This window comes from Pezoporus flaviventris, unplaced genomic scaffold, assembly GCF_033815535.1.
Source record: "Pezoporus flaviventris isolate CSIRO_AGI_PZ_B2104156 unplaced genomic scaffold, CSIRO_AGI_Pfla_v1 ptg000036l, whole genome shotgun sequence".
NCBI lineage: Eukaryota > Metazoa > Chordata > Aves > Psittaciformes > Psittacidae > Pezoporus > Pezoporus flaviventris.
This window is the reverse complement of record NW_026892584.1, coordinates 13,452,559-13,476,422: the sequence shown is the minus strand read 5'-3', so window position 1 is coordinate 13,476,422 and position 23,864 is coordinate 13,452,559. Positions and strand designations below refer to the sequence as shown.

The window sequence follows — 23,864 nt, the reverse complement described above, 5'->3', positions numbered from 1 at the left end:
ACCTAGAGCTAAGAGCTATGCTAGAAGAAGCTGGCTTTAAATTAAACCTAAATTAACGTGGTTTTCCTGCTGATAGAGAGCTGCTCTGCTTTTGCTTCAGTGAGAGATGCCTGCATGTCTGTTCCCTGGAGCCAGGGGGATGAAGGGAGAAGGGGCCCCATGGCTCAGCTGTGTGCAGGGAAGCAAGGGGCATTTTTAGGGGCTGTGCTATAAAGAAAAGGGATTTTCCTCCATTTCAAAGATGGGAACAGAGGTGCAAGGAGCTGGCAGGGGATGGATGCTTGCCTGCATGGGGAGGCAGTGCTCAGCACAGTGCATTTTGCACCCATCGCAACTGCGCCAGCTGTTAATGATGGGGTAGGTCCGATCTGTCCAAGATGAGAAACCCCCTCCACAGGGTAACATCCATCCTGGAGGAGCCTCCTGGCCCGGTCGCAGGTCATGAGCTTCAGAAGGGCTGGTATCCTGCATGGATGCAGCAGCACGTGTTGAAAAGCAGAGCCACGACTCAGAAAAGTCTTGGTGCCACAAGTAGGGGGACAGAGAGGTCTGGCAACGCCAAATCCTTCTGGCTTACAGCATATGGTATTTATCAGGGCACAGGGCTGCGAACTGCCTGAACAAGCCTTTCCCATAGACCGGAAGGCACAAGGAGACTTGGAGATCCCTCCTAACGTCATGTTTGTAGCAGAAGAGCAGTTTCTTCGCACCCTGGTGGCAGGGGAAGGCAGAGGCACATCACGAAATGAGCAGAGAGGGTTTTGCTGACAAGTGTGAGGAGCAGAGCTGGAACAGGAGGGGAGGATCCTGGGGCTGAGGGGGCAATATTTGATTTGAATCATAGAATCATAGAATACTTAGGGTTGGAAAGGACCTTAAGATCATCTAGTTCCAACTCCCTGCCATGGGCACAACACCTCACACTAAACCATGTCACCCAAGGCTTCATCCAACCGGGTCTTGAACACTGCCAGGGGTGGAGCATTTGCTCATCCCTGAAACAGCATTTGGAGGCTTTGTCCAGAGATCCCCTGGGACCACACCTGGCACAGAGCACATGCTTTGGCAAAGTGACTGCAGCCATAGATCTGTTTCCCTCCAGCCAGACGACAGCTGTATCTGTCCCTCGAGTGGGGTGATGGAATATAGAAGCCATCCCAGACCATTTTCCATACAGAGGCACAGGGCTTTGGGAGCAGGAACCAGCAAGGTCTCCTCTGGCAAAGGAATTCCCAAACCAGTGTTGCAATCACCAAGTAGCCTTGTGATGGGGAGCAAACTGCCGATTATCGCTGACCTGGATTTGCACTGGTGACCTGGAGGTGTAAGATTGGCACAGCCAGCCCATCCCAGGGCTGTGGGGGGAGTTAGAGAGAGGGAAAGTGTCATGCCTGCTACATAGGTAATTTTTTCACTGTTTCAATGGGAATACGTAGCACAAGTTATCAGTTAAAACATAAATAAATCCTGCAGCATGCAGTGCTCCCAAAGTTTACAGTTTTAGGCAGAGCTCTAAAGCAGGATATGCTTTGTCTAGAAGACCCAGTTACTGGATCTGTGAGAATCAATGATGCCTTTTGTATCTCCATGAAATCTAAGGAAAAACACCTGTCTGTGTTAGTTAGAGGAGGTTTGACCTGGGTGAACCTGGACATTCAGAAGCCTAAAGGTGAATGAAATGACTTGGGTATTTTAATTCATTGGTTTTCAACAATCGTGTTTTTAGAGCTGAATTTTAGAGGTCAATGACTCCCACTTGGACCAACAGCTCTGCCTGCTCCAGTTACTTCAAACGAGCCTTGTTTCTTTGAAGGGCTAAGATAAGCACATTCTTTAGGCTTTATTAAACCTATGAACAGTAATGTCAGTCTGAAACCCAAGAGAGAGGAAAACATACCCACACCTTGTAGGCCATAAACGGGAACAAATTCAGCTTTCACTCTATCCCCCCAGCAGTTCTGTTGAGGCAGTTTATGAACTGGGAGCACTAGCCCCAGCGAAGCAGGACCTTCCCAGATAGTCATTAAATAACTTGTCTTTCCTGGTGTTTTATGGAATAAACACTGCCTGTTGCTCGCTAATAACATCTGCTACAAGTGTGATCATATTTTATAACAATCCTTCTGCTCAGTTTGCGTGTTTGCAGTGACCCCAGCAAGTAATCACTACTTGGCTGGTAGTAAACTCACTCCCAGATGTTTAATGATAGTATTTACTGTCAACTGTAGGAGCTACCAGTTTTAGGGCTGTAGTGATGACGTAGCTATTCAGGTGAGTTGATGGGACACAAGGCAGTTGGGTAATTGCTAGCGATGAGCTAGTGAACTCCCAGGTAATTGCACCTTACCTGGAGAGGTGTGTTGTTATGAGTGGTGTTTTAAAGACAAAGCTGTGAGGTGTATAAAGGACAGTCACTGATTCCATATGACAGCGCTGAATCATTACCAGGAAATTATCCCTTCTCCTTACCAAGAAAAATAACACTTGATCTGTTTTCTTTCCTCTTGCTTTATTGACAAAAGAGACACTCATGGCAAGACTCATGTGCCTGTCAGTCTGTGCCCCTTCCTTTTCATCATACCCTTGAAACGTTGTTGAGAAGTAGAGATGCCTGTGGCTGGAGACCTGAAAGTCTCCCAGAAATGGGTCTTCAGGGGAGAAAACAGAAACACAAACTCACTCACTGCCCCTAGGAAGACCCAGCACAGACCCAACCTGTTTTAGACACCACAAAGTCCTTGTAGCAGAGGGACCCCGGCAAGGCTCACTCATTAGAAGGTTTCAGCATAAGCTCAGATCTTCTCCATAGACACAAGCCCCAAGCAAAACTTGTTCCTAGGAGAGCAGACATCATTAATGAGGTTATTAAGGAGAGACATCTGTTTTACGTTTAATGAATATGGGATCTGCAGGAGTTTGTGCGGTCACTCACTAAAGCCCTGCTGGCCTTGGGCAAGATTTCCCAACTCCCAACCATCCCCGTGCACATTTGAGCTCCTAGGGATATTACTCAGCCTGAGCAAACCCAACGCTGAACTAGTCCTAGTGTCTGGGGCTGCCTCCAGCTCTGCATCACACCAGCACCTGTGGTCTCCAGCCCTGGCACACTGTGTTCGCTCACCTTGTGTAGCCATCAGTGGAGAAGCCAAAATTGCTTTGACCTCCCTGTTTATGGAGGAGAGGGCTGAGATACTCAATTCTTATAATTGCCACCTTCTCCTACCCCAGGAAGGAGTAACCCCCTAAGCAATGGTGACACTGAGGTCCTCTAATGCTTCTGGAGTCTTCATCAGCAAGTCCTGGAGGGCTTTGGGAAAGGCACTGTATGCATTATATATGTTCTACAGCTGAGAGAATGGAAGTGGGGGGCAGAGCCTTGACACACACTGCCAGGAGAAGAGAAAATGGGAGGTTGGGGGGGGGTCTCACCAGTAGTCATTTTGCCTCATGATTAAGAGACAAAGACAGAGAGTGTGTCTCTTCTCTCCATTTTAGTGAACTTACCCCTCCCTCTGTGGTAACTGAGAAAAATTGCAGCAAAACCAGCAAAACAATCTTCAGTACAAGGTTGTTCCGGTGATGGGGAGAAAAGAAGTAGTTTATGAGCCCAGGACCACCCAGGAGAGGCTGCTCTTGGCCCAACAATGATATAATAGGTCAGGAATACCAACAGTAAAGCTGTTGCAGGGTTATCAATATATTACCAGTTTTGGGCAGCTGGACCAGATATTTCCAGGTGCAGGCTGATACAAATGACAGTGCTGGTCTGGCTGTCTGGGTAGCTATAGCTCCATCGACATGACTGGAGCTGCTCTACTGCTATGGTTAGCAACGGGAAAAGTGTTTTAAACTGTTCTCATCCCCCAGCCTGGTGCAAGCACTCGCTCCTCTACCTTCTCCTTTGTTGGCATCAGCATTTCCTGACCGCCTGATGCGGATCAGCACTGTCTGACCAAATAAAAATGAACCATTTTCTCCCTAGAGTTTTTCTACAGATGGACCAGTCTTTGATTCGGTCCTCTGAGGAGTAGTGCCGGTGTGATGGAGGGGGCAGCGCAGGCTGCCGGGCCACCGCCACCTGCTTTAACCAGTCCAAAATATCAGCTGGAATGAGAGGTCACAAATGGATCATTTCCCTTCTCTTTTCTGTGGTGCTGTTAAGGGAAACATTTGCTCATCGTGTTTGCTCTGTCTTCTACTAGATTTTTGAAATTATTTAGTTCTGATCACCGGTCCAGTGTCTGTGACCACAGGAGTGCTGAGCAGAAGCAAATCCCTTGAGATCTGTTCCTTGGTGCCAAGATGAGCACCAGGCTTCCCAACACTATTTTTAAACCTGAAGATAGTGACGTACAGGCAAAGATGGGAGCATAAGCTTCAAAGGCAGGCTCTTCTGAGTGTTGATCCTGGCTCTACTGATGACTCTTTTTGTCCCGAGGCAAATTATTAAGCTTTCCTTTGCCCTAACCCCCCGCCCCCATCCCCTTTCCAAAAACCTTTGTCACATGGGAGTTAGGGAGAAGTGTGCAAAACATCTTCTGAAGTGCTTTGAAGACGGAAAGCAATAGCACAAATGATAAGTTGCACAGGCAACATAAACAAACCTGGTTATATATCTCCTAGGCTAAATGAGGAAGGAGGAGGGATTAACTGGTGGGTGGCATCCACCTCCTAATTACAAGGCTTGTCTCTGGGTCCCTTCAGTGTGAAGCATCCTCTTGGCTGTAAAACAGCTGACACGGTCACACATGAGCAGAAGTAGGGGATGAAAAACTTGTCCTACGAGTGAACCGGAGTGGCCGGAAATTTCCTTTGGGAGGAAGTGGGGGAGCAGTGGATGCTGGCAGTGGGTTGGAGATGGTGTCCTGGACCACCTCCAGACCTACTGGCTCTGTTGTATCTCCTCTTCCTGCTTGTCTGGTGAATTTTTCCAAGTGGCTGCTATATGGTTCTGAGAGTCTCATAGGATTTAGGAAAGACCCTCCTGTAGCTGCCATTAGACTCCTTTTATCCTCTCTGACACCTGATACGAGGGGGGGGGGGGGGGGAGACGGGGACGGACGACGACGGGACGGGGACACCCACACCTCCGGTATTTCAGTACTCTGTTGGTCCCACATCAGTCTGGCAACTTAGAAAGCCACCACTGAAGTGTAAGATTTGAGAAGATATGGGTATGCTTTGCTTTCTGAACTTTGGCAGCGTTTCTAGGTCACACTTGTAATGTGTCTTCACAACAGCGAGTTAAAACCTGATGGTGCTTGTATATGTGCTAAGAAAAGTGAGATATCCATGTAATCAGCTACTGTTGGAGTGACAAGAAGCACAGCAGATGCCATGAGGGCTGCTGGATCTTCGGAGATCAGCCCCAGCCAGGTGCTTTGGTCCGCTTCCACAGTGCCTGTGGCGCTCTGCTCACCGCTGCTGCTTGCATTTCACACCTGCTTATGACCTTGCTAAATCCAAGTTATTCTTATAGGCGTAGCACCTTCTGAAGAGCACCTAGGATAGGTTTGCAGGTCTGGCCCTTTTTTTGTCTGAGTGCAGCAGCAGTTTTTTGCACAGGCAGGGAAGTGCAGGTTTAGCAGCCTGGGACCAGGAAAAGCAGTTGCAATTTGTGTCTCTGCCTTTGATGTTTTGTAGCTTAGGCAAAAATCAGCCAGGATTTGTGTGAAGACAGGTAAGTACCTAAAAGTGCAGATTGATGTCTATGTACTGGTTATTTTGTTTCTAAACTGAATCTGAGAATTTTATCCTCTGTTTGGGAAATAGGAAGAAGTATCTTTTCTCTCCTTGTTTATTAGTCTTCTCCAGCCTGGAAGCTTCTGGGCTGGGACATGTCCCAATAAGTGTGCAAGTGCATGTTGCCGGCCCTGACCTCAGCTGCAGACACAAAACCAGCTCTGGAGCTGAGCAGCCCGAGGTGTACTTTAAGCCTCACAGAACTACATGCAGTTGAGGGTATTTTTTTCCCTGCTGAGTGTTTGATTCCCGAAGCACTATGGGAGGAAGGGGATATCTGCACCACTTGGGTGTTCCTCCATCACTCACTGGGGCAGAGCTTCACATTCACAATGGCTGCTTCACCTTGGAAACCCCTGAGGGGGTGCCAAATCTATCTGCTGCCTAATTTCTCTCTTAGTCTGCATATAATAGCAATAATGCCCCCACCCATCCTACTTTCCAGACAGATGTTAAGAGACGGTGATGGATCTATTTGTTCTCAGATTAAAAAGCTGTTTAGAATGCATCCCCAGCCAGCTGTGGCCCTCTGCCCGGTTAGCTTTCAAGTGCTCTCTTGAAGAAATCCTCTTTTTTTTAACTCAGCCCTACCCTTTCCTACAGTATTCTGCTGCTTTCTGCCTGGCAAAGCCCCAATAGCAGCCCCCGAGCAACGTGGCACGTGTGGTGGAAATGACTTTGACTGGGATGATTTTGCAGGGAGCCCAGGTGCTGCACACAGTACAGTGGGGAGGAAAAGACGCCTCCAGATGGAAGTTAGAGATCTTCTCCTCCCTTTTTCCTCCTGGATCCAGCAATTCAGTGGTTGTGTCAGCATAACTCAGCAGTGTGGAGATAGGGAGGAGCTGGAGCTTCCACCGCACCAAATAAAACCCTCACTTTGCTCTCAGTTGCCTGTTGCGGGCACCTGTTTATGCCTCCTGATTATAGTGGGAGAAAAGGAGCTGCATGGGGAGGACCCATTAGGACAACTCCTTTATGGGGAAGGTAGACTCTTTCTCCCCTGCACAGAGGGAAAGATATTCCAGCTTGCCCTGCCCCGGTGTGTCTACATAGGCAAGATCTCCCTTGGTATGGATTTTCCTGCCTTTCCCCAGCGACCGTGAGAGCTGGTCATCCCTGGGCTGCCTTTCCAGGGCTTTTCATCCTGTCAGAGACTTGTAACAGCATGGGCTGTGGTGCAGGTCTCGTTTCTTCCCTCAATTTGCTCACCCACATCCGCAGCAAGGACTTGCTGGTCCATGTAGTCAAGCCAAGGGCTGGTAGGCTGCCCTTTTGCCGAGGTGGATTTAAAGGTCTAAGAGCAACAATCCTAAAAAAAAAAAAACCTTCTCCCTTGATAGGAGATCTGGGTAAGAAATTCTGGCTGGGGCTGATGCTGTGTTGGGACAGGGGTGCTGGGATGGCAGCGTTAGTGGGGGATGACTCATGGGCGGTGAGGGAAAATCCTTAACCTGGAAAAGAAACATGTAAATTAGATGTGTTCTATAGATAGATAAAGTATTATTTCCATCACTACTGTAAATTCAGCCATTTCTCCCTACCTCTTCCCAGATTTTACCAGGCTAAACCAGAATTTTCTGTGTAATATTTATTTTCCCTAGTAACCCTTGAAGGAATTACATTTTCAAGCAGCCAGGGATTTTTTTATTTTTTTATTTTCTAAATCTCGATTTTCCCTCAGAGCACCTGTCTCTTGGAAAACCAGGCCCCTTTAAGATTATTCTATGTCTCAGGCTGCTTTGAATCACTAATTGCTTCTGAATAGGCAGGCCAAATGTTTTATCACTTCAAACTCCCATAGCAATGCAAATCTATACAGCTGAGAAGCCTCTTTCCATGCAAGGGGGTGATGGGTATAGATAAGGATTAAAAATGGAAACAAATTCAGCCCGGGGGTCCTCTTTGTTCCTCCCTGCCTTGAAGGGGTTGCCAGGGCTACATTTGTTCTCCTGCATCTTTTTTGGATGGGATCCAGACACCCTTGAATGCAAAGGCAAGAGGTACAGTGGCTGGAGAGGGTTGGATGAGGTCCTAGGTACATACATATTTCATTGCCCATGCCAGGCTCTGTATTGACTTCTCTCTCTGGTTTCACAAAGGTGGTGTTTTCTAAAACTCCCCCTTGTTGGGGGCGACTGGGTCCAAGCTTCATCCTGTCTAAAGTTTCTGGCTGTTAGTTGTTTTCCACCTTCTCTGAATGCCAGCCAGGCATATTTCCCATGCCTGGTGGGAAAAGGGGGGGATGCTTGGTGGGAAAAGCAGGACCTGCCAGAGAGTCATTTGGAGGTGGCAACACCTGCCATGGCAAGTCCTTCTCAGTGTTGTTGCATGTGTTTTGAGGCTATGCTGGTTTGTGCAAGGTATGGGAGATAAGCAACAATTTGCAGAGCCTCGTGGGTGCTGGGTTGCCCTGACCCTGAAGGCAAATCTTGACCATTAAGAGGTGGAAAATATCGGTGAGCAAGGGCAGTCTAAATCCTCCTTTCTGCTTAGATTGCCTGTTATTAGAGCTGCCTGCCATGTGCTGAGTATGGCTGCACTCAGAAATTGTCAAGAGCTCAGCGTTATGGAAGCAAAAACCAATTTACTGACTTTCCGATAGAAAGGAAGATACATGCTGAATATGCATCTGTTGGATGATATTTCTATTTCAGGCATGCTGCTAGCATACAAATGGAAAGGCAACTTTGTTGGCATTATTTATTTATGTAGTTACTAGAAAACCTTGGGTGTAGAATACAGCAATACTTTGTAGGCATTGGGTACTATTTATTTTTAGCATAGTAGGTAATAAATCTGTTTTCTCTTTGGCTTTCCAAATGAATTCCAGTTGACTGAGATACATTACCTAACCTAAATCATGTACTCTGGATGTGGAGAGCAAATAAAGTATCCTGAAAAACAGCATCTTCACGTAAAATCCATAGCTAGTAAGAAGTTAGTCCCTTGAAGATAATAACAATTTACTCTTAAAATCAAAAGAAAAAATGCAAAATTTTGACAAAGAGGAAAAAAAAACCACTTTGCTCCTCTTTATTTAGGTGTTATTCTTTCTGTGTTTCAGGTGCATATAGGATCCACTTAGGACTTGAAATAACTAAGGGCAACTATTGTTATCTTCAATGTACTTATACAAGAGACAGCTGCTTGGGTGTTTTCCCAGCAGATTGGGATTTCCAGGGAAGCACAGCTGAAGTGAGAGGATGTGCCAATCACCTCTCCCTGGAGCAACTTTAGGCCTCCATTCATCCTTGTTTACTGAAGGGCTTTGACTCAACAGGACTGAAACCCATGCTTCAATCCTGCAGGGGTTTAAGTCTTTGATGTGTTCCAGCCAAGGCATAACCGTCTTGCTGAACTAGGGTCTTCCTACATAACCCTGGGCTTTCTACCTGGAAAAAAAAAAAACAACATAAAATAGTCACGAGTATAAAAGTAATACAGGACAAGTAGAAACTAGAGAACTTGCCTGTCTTTTGCAGGTTTGGTGTCTAGAAGTGGTCTTGGATGTCCAGGTTAGTACCCAAAGCAATTTGGGCTTGGGACTCTCCCCATTTCTGTCCAAGGTCCCCACTTGGGTGCCACCAAGAGACAGGCCTGATGCAGGACTGTGCTGTGTTTTAATGCCTGGCACCTGCAACCACAGCAGAGTGAGGCTGTGGGAGAGGACCTGGTTTAGGTGGCATGAGAGAGAGGACTGTGAGGCTGGAGATGTGGGGCTGGCCATCTGTAACATGGAGTTTTCTGAAAACACAGGCTGGCAGGTGACTTCTGAAGCATGGTGGTGGAAAAGCAATTTGGGACCAATGGGAATGGCACAAGTAGAGAGCAGGAAAAGGTGTCCCAAAGGAGGGAAGCCAGGCTCCTCCTAGGCTCGGGTGCCCTCCCAGTGTGAAATTAGGAGCCCAGGCAAGGGAGGAGGGGCAAAGTCTGCAGTGAGAACCAGAAAAACCTGCTCATACCAGCCCGGGATTCACATTACTCACAGTGGTTTAAAACAGGTCAGGCTCTCTGGTTTCAAGGCAGAGATGGCCAAACTGCCTGAAGACTCTTTTCAGGCCAGCTTAGAGCTCCTGCGTGCCTGTTTGCTGTGTCACTGACCCCATGCTCTCCTAACCCGTCACCAGTGCAAGGTCTTACAGAGAATTTAAGCCTTTCTAAACAAAGGCTGGGCTAGGGGCATTCACACGTGCATGTTCACCAGCCCATCTGAGGGGTGGTGACCATGAGCACTGGGATCACATCTGGGTGCTCACACCTCCTGACCTGCTTTGAAGAAGCGCAGCCAGCAAGCTTGCTGTTTGAAGCTGGATAAGAGTCAGCTTCTGGGAATGCTCCTCATTGCAAAAGAAGAGTGGTCTGCCTCCACCAGATGCCATTACAGGTGAGAAGCTCATGGCGGTGGTGAAAGTTGCAGGTCTCATTTACGCTATCACTGAGGTTGGCTGCATCATCCTTCTTTCCACCAGAAGATGGGAGAGATGGGTCAGACCCGCATGATTTATTGGGTTATTATATTCAACTGGGTGAGAGTAGTGGGGTGAAACCACGCTCTTGTGGGGAAGGAGATGAAAAGAAGCTAACAGAATTAGAAATCAGATTGACCAAGGCTAATGTCTGTATCTGCTTATTAAGCAGCAATAACAATAATTTACCTTTGAATCGCAATAATTCATCATAATGCTTTGCACCTACCTCATGAATCCTTTCTGCTTATCTCACCTTTCTTATTCACAGATCTGAAAGCACTTCATAAACATTAATTAAACCGTCTTCCACACCCCTGCAAGCAAAGTAAACATTATCCCCATTTTGCAGCTAGGGAAGCTGAGCTCACCTAAGGAGATAATAACTGAGCAGGAATTCAGGAGCCCAGAGAGCAGGTCCCTACCCCAGCTTCTACCACAAGCACCTTTTTGCAGAAAGCTCTGCGGCATGGATGCTGGGGACATAAACCAGGGCAACTGAGACCCTCACCCGTGCATGTTTCTGCGCTTACCACTGGTTTCAGGTGGCAGGACAGTTGTACAAAGGGTGAGAGCTGCTCCTGCCCTGGAGATGTCTGCAGGAAGGAGCTTATTGCTATCTCACCACCTTCAAGCCTCCACCACAAGGACCAGGCACCTGTTAGCGTGAAGCGCCTGTCATTATTCACAGCAGGACTCTCCCTTTTTTTTTAATTACAGTGTTAATGACCCTCATCTGTTGGTGTGAATGTGGTTAATCCCAAAGCTCTAGGGACTGGCAATTCAGAAACTTTTTCTCTCACACCTCATTTTGCATCCTAACTTAATGCTTTATCACTGGATTCAGCTGGTGGGACTTGTGCAAAGCAGAAGGCACTGACCCCTGTCCTGGCTTTGAAATCAGGCTGCTGTGAGTAAATATGCAGGATCCAACAGTAATGAATCAGGCCTAGCTTCTCAGCTAGGGGATGTGCAATGCACAGTGTTACCCTGAAACAAGACGCTTCAAGTTAAACCTCTGCTCAAGTGCTTTTCTGATGTTGGTCCTTGAGGAAGAGGAGTCTGGCACCATGGATGCAGTGTGTGACAGAGATATAAATTAAGGGGAGGATGTCCTCTGAAAATAATGAGTCTTGACAGTGGAGGGGAGGATGAGACACCACAGGTCCCTGCTAGCCCAGCGGAAGCCTGTTGGAAGGGGGTTTATACATATATTTTTCTTTAGAAACCAACAGTTGGCTTTTGAAGGCCAAATGGATGCCAGCATCGGAGCAGGAGAAGGGTCATGTTTCATAGACAAGTCACGGTGGATTAAATGTAAATGAATCTGCAGCTTGATGGGCAAATGGGATCAGTGCTGGGAACCTCAGCTCCTGGTGGGGGATGGATTAGTAACGGGTACCAGTGCGTTTGCATACAGGGAGGGAATGAATGGCAAGGCAGGGAGGTTTCCAGCATTGCACTGCCTATAGCACTGCAAGAAAGAGACATCTCTGGGCTCAGAGAAGAGAGGTCAAGCCTTGATAAACACCAGCTTGGTCCCCCATCAGAGAATCACTGAGGCATGAAGAAAAACTTTAACAGCTGCAATGCTGCTTTTGAACCTCCTAGTAAAAGGAAAGGTCAGAAGGTCAAAACTTTCAATGCCTCTGGGAAGGAGAAGACTTTTTCCGGCAAGCCTTTGAAAAACCTGAACTAAATTAGCATGACCGCACTGCTAAATGCTTGGGAAACCCGGACAGCTCGGGTCACAGGCTCCCCCAGCAGCAGAGCGGCAAAAAGCTGCTGCATTCCCATACTCAACAGCCATAATTAATGGGGCTATTTCCTAGGTGAAAGGCAGATCTTGCGAATCCTACACAGCGCATGTACAGGAAACAAAGTTTTGCGGGATGTGTCCTGGGAATTTTTTCTCCTCCTGACATTGTTGCCCTTTTCCCTTTCTATTTCTCCTCTCTATTTTCATCCACTGTTGTTCTGGCTGTTTCTTCCTCCCCTGTTGTCACACAGCTGAGCTGCTGTTGAAGTGGGGAACGGCAATGAAGGTGTACTAACCCAGGCATACTCTCCCCTGGGGACCCTGGACAGGAATGCAGGAGCTCCAAACTAATTATATCCCTTTTTTTTTCTTTTTCTACTTTTTTGCTCAAAGTTGTAAGTGGGAGTCTGGCTCCACATTTTGAGCTATTCCACTTTAAAGGTAGGTTTTGCTGATTTTTGCTAGAATGGCAAAAGCCATTCTAGCAAAGGGGAGGCAATGCCGGTTTCTGGAGGATATAGGTTCCTAAGATTTCTGGATCTGGCCCCATCATGGTTTTTTACAATGCTGCCTTTCTACTTGGCTCTCATTTGTCTGCACTGTGAGTTTCCTGGGGACCACTATTCACAAGACCCTTTACAGGTCATCACTCTTCACAGCTCCCACCACCATCGGTGTGGAAAGCAGACAGACACACACTGCTGGTATTGTTTCCAGAAAACTGCTGTATACCTATGAGGTGCAATCCAAATACATAAGAAAACCAGTGTAGCCAAAAAGTTTGCTGTCTGGGGCTGCAATCCCACAGGATGCTGTTGAACATCGTGGTTCCTACTGCAGCTGCAGGGCACAAGTGCTCAGCAACTTTTGCAGGCTTGCTGCAGAAGCGGAATGAATACTTCATTGAATAAAGGAGGAGGACAGGAAATATACCGTTTCATAGTCCAGAAGGCTTGCCCTTGAAGGAGAATGGCTAGCCTTCCCACCAGACCAAGGTTTTCCCACCAGACCATGGTTTCTCCTTCCTCCAAGTTCTAACCCAAGCAAGCCTGCAGGTGGGAATGGTGGGGTGCAGACCACGGTACACGGCAGTCAGCTGCAGTGGCTTTGCAGTGCTGAGCCCAATTCAGCTTTCCTGTGATGCTGCAGCATCCTTTTCTCTTGTGTCTCTTGTTGTCCTAGAAACAGAGGAAAAAAATTCTTCCAGACAAGCCCTTTTGTTACACTCAAGGCAGCATCTTCTGTTTCTTGGTAGAGCAGTGTGTGGTTGCATAATAAAACCCTTGCCAGAAAAACAACGGTGGGTTCAAGGCCTTCCAAAGAAACCTGTAAAGACTTCACATCCTCCAAACTTTCCTGAAGTCCTAAGACTGCTGCAAGGGTCAACAGGCACTTCCCAACCCTATTACAAGTATATGTTGAGCAACAAGAGGAAGTCCTTCCCTGGAAATGCTGGGATTTGCGAGGCAACTGCTTCAATTTGAGAGGGAAGCTCATCTTTTGGAGGAAATGAGAGCCCTTCTGTGTGCTGACTCAGGCAGGGGTTATTTCTCTGTGGCATATGAAACATCATGGCTGTGTTGGGAAGCGGTGATGACTGACAAGTTTCCTGAGGCTCACAGGGTCTGGAGGCAGATTCCCAAGGTTTCAAGGAACCCATGGCAAGGGGAGAAGAAAGTACAGTGGGAACCATGCAGCCCTTGTCCCCCAGGAGGAAGGGGACTGCAACTCCTGCCTCCAGCAGTGCCTGGTGGGAGATGGTGAAAGAATAGATGACCTTCAGGCCAGCAAGAAGGTTTGATATCCTGATAGCTGGATGATGCTGACCACATTCAGCTCCTGTGGACACCAGTGGATGTGGAGCACCTCTGAAAACCTGAATTCTGACTTTCTCCTTTTTGCAAAATTCACTTTTCTCCACTCTCCCGTCCCTGCCTCAGCTCAGGTGGTTTTGGATTTCAGCTCAAAAGCTAAAACCCAGCATCCCTGCAGATTCTGATGCCTCAATTACGTGTTTTCACTTTATTGCCAATGCTGACTCTTCAGTGCTACGTTGTGTCAGGGGATAACACTGCTGTGCTTGAGCTGGCTTGGGTGGCCCTCTCCATGGAGGTATGCTTGGTTAAGAGATGAGACAGCTGGTCACCAAATGATTACCTGCTGCTAGCACACAGTATGTTTGTACTCATGAGAGGGGTTTTTGTGCAAACAAATTATGCATGTTAAGGAGCATCAGAACAAGGAGTCTTCTTGTTGCACTGCTGAGTACATCAGCAAGACAGCATCACCTTCTTTGGGGAAACTCAGATAGGGTTACTATCTCACCTGCAACAGGGAGGCTGCTGGAGAGACCAAAGGACCTGCTTGGTTATAATTCAACTGCTCAAGATGCTGAGATAGCTCCACTCTCCTCCTGAAAGCAGCTTGGCTGCTCAGTGTACAACAAGTACCTTCAGAAAAGCCAGCGAGGAGCCAGTGAGCCCAAGTCAGAAATCAGTTCAGTTGCTACTCCTGGGTCAGTCCCTGAGGATGGCCTTGGCATCACAGGAGCTTTGGGAATAAATCTGGAGGTTGGGCTGAGACACTGCAAGTGCTGGAGAAGGTGGTCCATGAGTAGCTGGCCTGGAATGGCTCACCAGTATGAAACTGTACCCTGGACACTTTCATCCATCTCAGCCAATGGAAGGTGTAGAGAACTCTTGGTAGGGTGTGGGATCAAGGGTTCATATACACACACAGGTGCAGTTTGAAGTTTATGTTAGAGTAATAGCTTTACTTTTACAAGTGAAAGAGATTTCAAATCTTTTTACAAACTGCTAAAGGTAGAAAGATTTAAAACTCAGAATCTTTTTATTAAAGGCAGACAACATGCCTCACTAGTGGCAAATGAACCTCTGCTCAATTTGTGTCCGATTAGGATCTCAGAAGAGTATCCAAGCTAATAAATAAGATATGTATCTCCTGAGAACAGCTTTTGTTGTTTTCTTATAGAGATCTTTATTCCTCCTGTGCTGTAAGGTCTCCAGGGCATGGCCCGTGTTACGGAGCGCCAGATGCATTATCTGATTTAGGAGATCATAATTATGAGGAATACATCAGGACAACAGAAAACTTCATTTAAAAACCCAATTAAAGCTGCCGAGTGACAGCTACATACTCGTGTGTTGCATCACCTCTTAATCCCAGCAGCTTGGATGTGGAGAAGCAAGTAGCTAAGGATGTCATAAATATGGTGAGAAGTAGCTGAGGATATCATAAATATGGTGAGGTCCACATGAGATGGGGATTTTTCTGACTATACGTAAAAATTAACACACATTTCATGATGGAGCAGCAGTTTTGAAATCCCTTTTACAACAGCCACCTCGGGACTAGTGGTCTGATGGATAGGTTATTCTTTCTCATGAGTAGTAGGACATTTCACAAGAGCTTCTGGATAAAGAAATATACAGGTAACTGTGTGTCTGTCCCACTGAAGGAAATGCTTAGCACTGGGGTTGCACCTGCACAGGCAATGACTGAAGCACCTTTGCTGTGGAGACATCACCATCACAGCCACCCTCATTGCTTGGTGGGCCACGGAGGAAGGGCATTGTCATGCAAGGCATGAGGAGCTTTTGGGTGGGTTTCTGGGGAGCTAGGATGGGAAAAGCAGGTGGAGGGAGGAGGTGAGGAGTTTCCAAAGCCTCAGACACGGCAGCAGGCACCTGCTTCTTCCCAGACCGGCTGAACCGGTCTCCCTCCCATCTCCTCTCTGCAGTTTTAGGACGTTCAAAGCCGCTGGACAGCTGAAGGGCACTGGGTGCAGGAGCTATGCCCATCTCCTGGCTCAGGCTGAGCTCTCCTTCTGTGAAAAGGGGTTGCCTCCTGCTGAGGCAGGTGGAGTCCTGGGCCCTGCCACCGGACAGGCACTGGCTTTTAGGTACAGCTGAGCGCTTCCAGAAGGAAATTAGCCTGTCTGCATGGCCCTGCGGGGCTTTGGTTGGTTTTCTTACTAAAAAAGGAGAATTTGAGATGTCTTTTAAAAATACATAATAATGATTTAAGTCTTTTTTTTTATTATTATTTTTAAGAGAATTTATGACCTCTTTTTTAAATGGAAGGAGAATTTAAAGCATTATTTTTTTAAAAAAGTGAGGATTTTTAAAAGGAGAATTTAAGCCTTTGGGGGGGGGGGAAGGAGAATTTAAGAGTTCTTTTTGGTAAAAAGATGGGAGCATTCAAGACTTCAAAAATATAAGAATTTAAGAGGGTTTTTATTAAAAAATAAGAATTTGATACTTTTTTGTTACAAGGAAAAGAGAATCAGCGATTTCCTTTCCCAGCATCCAGGATCCTGCAGGACTTGGGGTGCTGGGAGCGGGGGAGGGGGGGACCGGGCTCACCTGCTGGGGGGGCGTGGCATGAGGAGGGGGCGTGTCTCACCTGGCGGGGGCGGGGCTGGGGGCCGGGCGCGGGGCGGGAAGGGCTGTGGCGGCGGAGCTGCGGGTTGCTGCGGCTCCGCGCTGCGGAGCGGAGGGGCCAGGCTGGGCCGGAGGGGAGCGGCCGCCTCAGAAGAGCGGAACTGCAGCCGCGTAGCCGTAGCTGGACCGGCGGCAGGTGAGTGCGCACCGGTGCGGTGGGGCCTGGTCGGGCCTCTCGGCGAGGGGCCGCCGCTGCTTTGCGGTACCTGGACGCGGCGAGGCCCTGTCCGCAGCCGGGCCGGCACCCCGGGGAGCAGCCCCGGGAAGGGTGGCTGCTGCGGCGGAGGGGTCTCCTCGTACCGAGCCACCCCCCCTCCCCCCGCCACGGGGACAGCAGGCGCGTCGCCCGCCTGGTAGGACCCACCGTCGTCGGTGATAGCCCCATCCTGTGGGGGCTGTGAAGCGCCACGATGTGCCCGGGTGTACGGAGCGGGGCAAGGGTGGCGAGGAGGTGACTTCGGGGCAGAGTACCCCTGCAGAAACCCCAAATCCATTAACGAGAGCCCGGGCTGGGATGACTGGGAGCAGCGTTCAGCATTACAAGACCTCGAGTGCTTGTGCTACCTGCCCAGTGCTGTGCTGCTTGTGTCCGAGTCGGTCGAGCACTGAATGGTTTTGCACCGGGAGCTTTGCCACCGATATGGCCCACCCAAGCCCCACTTGAAGGAGCAGCATCACGGTCCCTCTTAGCACTGAAAATGCTTGCCAGAGCCCACGGTGGAAGAGCAGCCGAAGTGGTGTCATGTCTCAGCTACCCGTGCCAGGAGCCTCCTCTCGTAGTCTGCATCCACAGGGTAAAGCTGTCCATCCTCCCCCCATTCAGAGACGTCTCCAGCTCCCTGAGGAGAGGGGTTAAATTCCTCGATAAGAGCCTGGCTCCTCACTGCATACTTCTGATACCTTCTGTGAACTCTGCCAGCAGGTTGTTTCGTAACTCTGCTTGTGGCCCGCTGCTGGTGGGAGAGCAAGCTCCTCTCCCTGTTTTTTTTTCCTGCCCTGTAACAGCACTTTGTAATTGCATGTTAAAATCCCAATGGCAGGTTAAAAACCCAAACGTGGGTTTGAGGGTGGCATTACATGGAGAAAGGGGGCATGCACCTTGCACTCAGAGCTGCTGCCTCCAGCAAAGCCCGTGGCACTTACCTCTGGATGGCTGATTTCAGGAGAAATGAGGAAAAGGCAGGTGAAAATGGATGAGAAATGATTCAAGGAGGTGAGATGGGAGCTGTGGGTGCTCGTCGCAGTAAGCCAGGGCCGGTTCCCAGGGGTGCCGGTGCTAACGGCACATTTGCGGGCCCTGGCTTGGTGCTCTGCTGAGACTTGCCGGGCAGGCGCCGAGCCCCAGAACGTGTGGCAGCATGAATATCAGAGCTCGGCTGTCAAATGGTGGGGCACTGGATCCAGCCAGAATGGGACATGGATGCTACATGCAGTTGTCAGCTCATCTTGCAGTGTAGCTGTGTGGGGCCGTGCTTCTTGTGCAGCAAGAACTGCAGCTCTTCCTAGGGAGAAGAGAGCAAATGCATGTGTGCACATGCTCTGTCTGTAGTGGTTATGAGCAAGAAGCATATCTCAATGCTGCTTGCCTTCCTTACCGGGCAGTGCTGGCAGTCTCTGCTTGGGAAGGGGTTTCGGGGAAGGGGGGCTTGCTCTTACTTTCTGCTGGTGCAGCTGGAATGCCAGGAATCCTCCCACTTCTTGGTTATGTACCGGTTATCTGTTGGGAGAGCCTGAGAACAGTGCCTGGTCTCCCTCTCACCATAGCTCTGCTGGCTTCTCTATACCCTCTCAAAAGAAATAGCATGGAAATCAAGAAGCACCCCCCACCCACCCCCAGGTGCCTGCATCTTCCTAAAACCTTTCTTCCACCTTTTCACAGGCCAGGGAGCACTACAACTTGCAGAGCCTGCAGGTGCCCAGCACCCCACAGCATTGAGCACTGTGAGTCCAGGGGTTCTGCACTCTTGAAATCTCCTAGCAAGTGTGTGCCAGTTGCTCTCAAAATTAAGACTCTTTGCGAATGAGTGCAAGAGAGATGTGGGAGTTAGCTTTATGCAAGGCTTGAAGGGGGGGGATCTGTTCAACAGTCTGACCATGAGATAATAGACCAGCTTAAGAATTAAGCCTGATTTATTTTAAATACCTTATCCTTATGCTTAAGAAAAAGTTAGGGCTGTGTTCAGGCGCCCTGCAGCTTTGGGTACCTGCAGGCCCCAGTGAGCATGCTGGGGAGCTCGCCAGGCTTGACCAAACCTTTTGGCAGCAAGTGGTGGCTGGCCAAAGCCATGTGGCAGTGGCTGGTCTGAGTCATCCCAGGGTGCTCCTGTGCCTGCTCTTTGAAACATGACTTGCCCCAAAGAGGTAGTGTGGTGTAATTGCTGAAGATGCACGATTTACTGCACCTAGGCAAATAGAGGAGCATCTGTGATGAAGTATTTTGGGGACTGAAGGTAAAATGGGAGCTGGTGTGCTTCGACAATGTTTGCGTTGTCCACCTCTATAGTGGAGACGTGTCGTGGTTGCCTTCACCATTGCCATGCGCTGCAGACAAGTATTGCCCTACTGGTTCATCTCATCCATGTTTTAAAGATCTCTCTGCCCTGTCCTGTGTGTGTTCTGTGCTATGGAATAAACCTCCAGTGGTGGCTTGCAAGTGACCCGAGCCATTCTGCTGTATGCTTTGGGACCAAATTCAGACAAGTGGTTAATCCTCCCTGGCTGGGAGGCCATGGTGTGCGTGCCAAGGTTTCAGAGCAGAGTCTGTGATGTCGGGTGCTGTGGTGAGCTAGGAAGAAGTCCAGGTGATGCTTGGAGATGGGTTGCACCGTGCCCGAGTTTAAATAAAGGCGTGAGGGATGTTTTAAGTATTAGCTCTGTTTGTATGCATTGTTTCTAAGAGCATCTTTTTAAGGGATATTCTGTGATCTGTCCCAACTTGTCTATGCCCTTGTAGTCAAATTAAGGCATAAGCGTGTCTCCATGGAAAGATTTTAACAAAATCCTATTATTGTAAATGATTGCTAACAATTTCATGCCCTTCCATTTTTCAGATGCCAAGCTCATGAGTGTCTAAAAGCAGCTGATTATCTGCCTTTTTGTGGACTGGAGTCAGCACTTTCTTGAGGGCTGAGGTGCTTCCAGATGCCCCAGGCTAGTCATCTACAATAAGACAAAAAAAAAAAAAGGCGGGGGGGGGGGGGGAGGAGGAATGCAGGGTATGCCACCATGTATTAGGGTCCCCTTGGAGGTCCCCCATGTTGTTAGACCTAGCACTGTGCTCCTGAGCACAGGGACTTTAGAGGCACCTATAGCATCCTATAGATGAGTAGCTGTGTCAGCAGAGAATCCTGATGAGAGGCAGCCTCCCCTTTGCTCCCTGCTCTTCCTGCCAGCATGGGGAAGCCATTGGCAAGGGGTGGAAGCTCTTGCTTGTTTAATGATTCCTGCTGGGAATATTGCCTTCCCTGGGAGGTGTGAGCATGCAGCAGGGAGCTGGTCTCTACCTCTGGATACTTGCCTGAGGCAGTTGGTGGTGCGCAGGGTGTTGAGTGAACACCACAGACATATCTAGATAAGAATAAAAATGGGTTGGGTTGGTTTTGTTGGAGTTGCTGAGGTTGCTGTTTTCACTTGCTGATTTTTACTTTTTTCCTCAAGTTCTGGCAGTTTTGGGAGGTGGCAGTGCTCCTCTCTGCAAAGAGCCAAGCATACCTGCTGTGGGAAAGCTGGGTGGACCAGGCTTTTTCCTCATAGCATGTTGTGATTGGTGCTGGCTAGTTCCTGCAATGTGATGCACCCCTTGCCTCTCTGAGGGAAAACTTGAGCTTAATTGTCAGGAAGTAGCTTTTGGTCTCCTTGACCAGTATGCCCAGGTCTTTGATTAATGGTTTGTGAATGTAGAAAGTCAGGTATTTCCTAGGCTTGCTCCAGGTCCCTTCCTTCTCTCCTCCTTGGCCTCATTCCTCTGGGACAGAGCTTTCCCGGGGCAACTTGTCGTGTCCTCAGGGTCCCATCCCAAAGGGGTGGCTCGGTGAGGCTTTCACAGGGCTAACCCAGTCTGGGCACCAAGTTGTGCCACATCCTACCTGGTCCAAGGTATTCCCATCTGCACTACCATTGGTGGGGAAGAAAGCTGTGTCTCACAGGAATTTGTACTGTGGAAAGGATTCCTGTAGGGTTTATTTGTTTGGCTTTTTTTGTGGTTGTGGGTTTTTGTTCTTCTCCTGTTGCTCTTTCTAATCTCTTAAGAGTTTTGCAAAATCAGGATCTCACATTGTGAAAGGATGTTTGCTCTCCCACTCTGGCAGGGAAATATCCCTGGGATTCAGAATTAGATGCGCTAGAAACAACATAGCTTTGCATCTTCGAGATGCTGCACGCTGAGGATTAGTTGTCCCTCAAATCTACTCCACCTTAAGTAATTATTGGAGTGTTTTAATGCAGTTTGAGGATTGCCTAGGATGTGACATTGGACTTGGTGTTGTCCTATTTGAATTCATTTGGCTTTTTAATGACCTGCTGGGAGCTTAAAGAAGTTGGGGTAGGAGGTTCAAAAGGCTGAATTTCCCCAAAGCAACCCCAGGTGAGCATGAGTTTCATGAGGATTAAGCTCCTCAATCCTTCTGGAAAACACAAGATATTTTTATAGCATCTCCCTCTCCATGCAGGCAAGAGGGCCAGTGCAGTTCCTGGCACCAGTTTCTATCCCATCTTGGTCTTCCAGGTAACACCAAGTGCCAGTGGAGCCCTTGACCACCAGCATTTGTAAGGAGGACACCTATGTGTGGAGCAGGAGATGGAGACCTTTGCCAGCATCAAAACCCTTTCAGCCAGAGGTTTGCCACCTCCCAGCAAGGTGATTTCAGGGGTTAAAGTTTGTCATGCAGACATGATATCCATCACTTATTGAAGGACAGTGACTTGTACCACTCTCCCGGATAGATGGCTCCTTGTATTTTAGTGCCAGATAGAGGATTGAGTTGCTTCTCCAGAGATATGCCTCCATTTTAGTGCTTTAAAGGGCTTATTATCTCTGGGTGGGTTCAGGCAGGGATTGATAGCACCTCTGCCTAATTAATCATGTGCCAGGTAGCATGAAAGCAGAGATCTCTAAAATACCCAAGTGTCTTATCAAAGGTTTCAGCTTGGATTAGTTCTGGGTCTCTTCTTTATTTGACTCTGCCTCTGTGTGTGAGAGAAAGGAGTGATTTCAGCTCTTGGCAAATGGTCATTAAAGGCTTTTTTAATCCTACAAAGTTATAAATAAATATCTGCGGCAGCATGCACCTGCATATTCATCAGTGAATCCTCTTTTCTGGAGACCCAGCAGTGTGTGTGACCACTTTCCAAGGCGGGGTAGGAACCTGAAAGCTATTCTGGAAATGGAAAACAAAATCCGTAAGGTTTATCCCCAGTTTTGCACTTGCTAAATTGTTAATTACCCTCTCCCCTAGGATGAGAATTGGAGTGGAAAGAGGTTTGCTGCTGGTTGATGACAGCTGTTCTGAAGGAGGCTGGAAGGCTGGTCAAGGAGGAGAATACTTGTGGGCCCTTTGGCTTTTTCTGGTTCTACTCAGAGGAGAGGTGCAGAGCCTGAAATTTCCTGTAATCCTATGGAAATAAAATCCTTGATCGCTTTGAGATGAGACAGGGAGAGCAGCAGGTCAGTGCTTGTCTCTGCTTGGCTTGTAGGTGGCCAAGGTGTACCTCATCCTCTGGGCTGGACCAGGCAAGCATCACAAGCTGCATTTTGAGGGTCATTTCTGGCTTTTTGGAGGCACTGAGAAAAATAGATCATTGATTCAGTTTTCCCCATTTTGTCCTCACCCTTGGATTGGGGAAGGGGAAATTTGCAGAAAGTTGAAATAATTCCCATCTTTGGCTGGGGAGGAGAAAGCAGGTACTCTGGGTATTTCAGACTGTTTCCAAGGCTTGAACAGGCTCTTGCATCTCCAGATCTGCAGCATTTCTCCTGTGTGATGAGAAAAATAAGCTGTTTTCTGACTTAGGGAATGGGCTGTTTATAATAACAGGAGAATAATCACAAACTGCACCATGCTTTCCCTGATGACTGCTGTGGAAGATGAATGCTACAGAGATGCTGGACCTGCTGGCAGATATGTGGAGGGGTTGTGTTTGCATGCGGATGGTCTGGCAAATACCCCTCAGAGCCTGGCTTTTAGAAACTGGATTGTGAAGACAATGAGCATTTGGGCATCCCAGCGCTGCTGTGCTGGGGCTCGCAGCTGGGCCGTGGCTGCTCAGTGCAGCAGTGCCTGGAACTATGAAGCGATAGTTTTATGGAAAAATTGTGGGGTGGACTCAACCCTGAAAGGTTTTCAAGTACAAGCCCTAATCCTCAAGCCTAATCTAGGTCAGCCTAGAGCCCAAAGGTACCTACACTCAGCCTGTGTACCTACAGTTTGCCCTTGTGCTGGGAGCTGGGCACCCAAACACTTCCCCAGCCCTTCCTGGGCAGGTTCAATTGCACAAGAAAAAAGGAGAGTGGTAGTGCAAAAGCCTTTCCTCTTTCCCCTCTAAGATAAACATTGTTAATTTTGCTTCACCCCATTGAGAAGAAACTATGAATTTACTCTCGGCTGTTTCCATGAAGTTGCTCTTCTCTCACGCATCTATGGTTGATGGTAATGATTACAGCAACAGCAGGTGCTGCTGATGTGTCCCTTGCAAACCTTCATCTTTACAGCAGACTGTACTAGCCAGCCTTGCCAGCTCTACTCCCACTGTGGACAGTAGTGCTTCAAGGGAGAAATACAATGCAATAAGGTGAGGAAGATGATCCTTCCCCTTCCAGGCTGGAAAGCTGTAACATGAGTGTGTGCACTAGGTGAAGGGTTTGTTTTGGTTTGGTTTTTTTTTGCTTCTTTTAATTTATAATGAGCTTTTAGTTGGTTGCTAATTTGTGAAGTGGACTGGCTAGTAAACATCCCTGACATGTCACTGCTGCCCACAATCCTTGATGTTTCAACATGGCTCTCGATACTTGCCTGCCATGGTCACCAACTGTGGCTTAAGACAGGGGAAAAAGGTCCCCTAGCTCCTTCCCAGTGCTGTTTCTGAAGCCTTCATATAGGTCTAATGCTGTAGCAGAGCCAAAAGCCTGGGTGGAAAAAATTGTGAGAGAAGTCTCTGCAGGCAGAGCTGGGATGGGGTGAGCTGCTTCTGCATTACCTGGGTTATGAACCTCCCTGCCCTAAATCCCTGTGAAAGGCCATCACCCCAAGGCCAGTCACCATCCTGCATCATAGTGCAGGGCAGGATTAGGATTTGCCTCTGGCTCTTCCCACCCTGCTCAGCATTGGCCAGGTTTGCCTGTACACCCTGGGCATGTTAACATGGGACTGTAATTTTGGGGAGGAAGTGGAGCAGAAAATACCTAGCCCTCCAATTTGCTCTTAATGGGGGGTTGCT

General features: G+C 48.3%; 1 protein-coding gene across 4 annotated transcripts in view; it reads left to right on the top strand.

Annotated features, from left to right (window-relative positions):
* Positions 1-23,864, top strand: part of LOC133274254 (ras association domain-containing protein 8-like) — a 120,588-nt gene that overhangs the window by 85,943 nt on the left and 10,781 nt on the right. For all 4 annotated transcript variants that reach the window (XM_061463199.1, XM_061463200.1, XM_061463198.1 and 1 more), the window contains exon 2: positions 16,489-16,569. The gene's annotated coding sequence lies outside the window, so the exon portion shown is untranslated. The remainder of the gene's footprint in view (positions 1-16,488; positions 16,570-23,864) is intronic.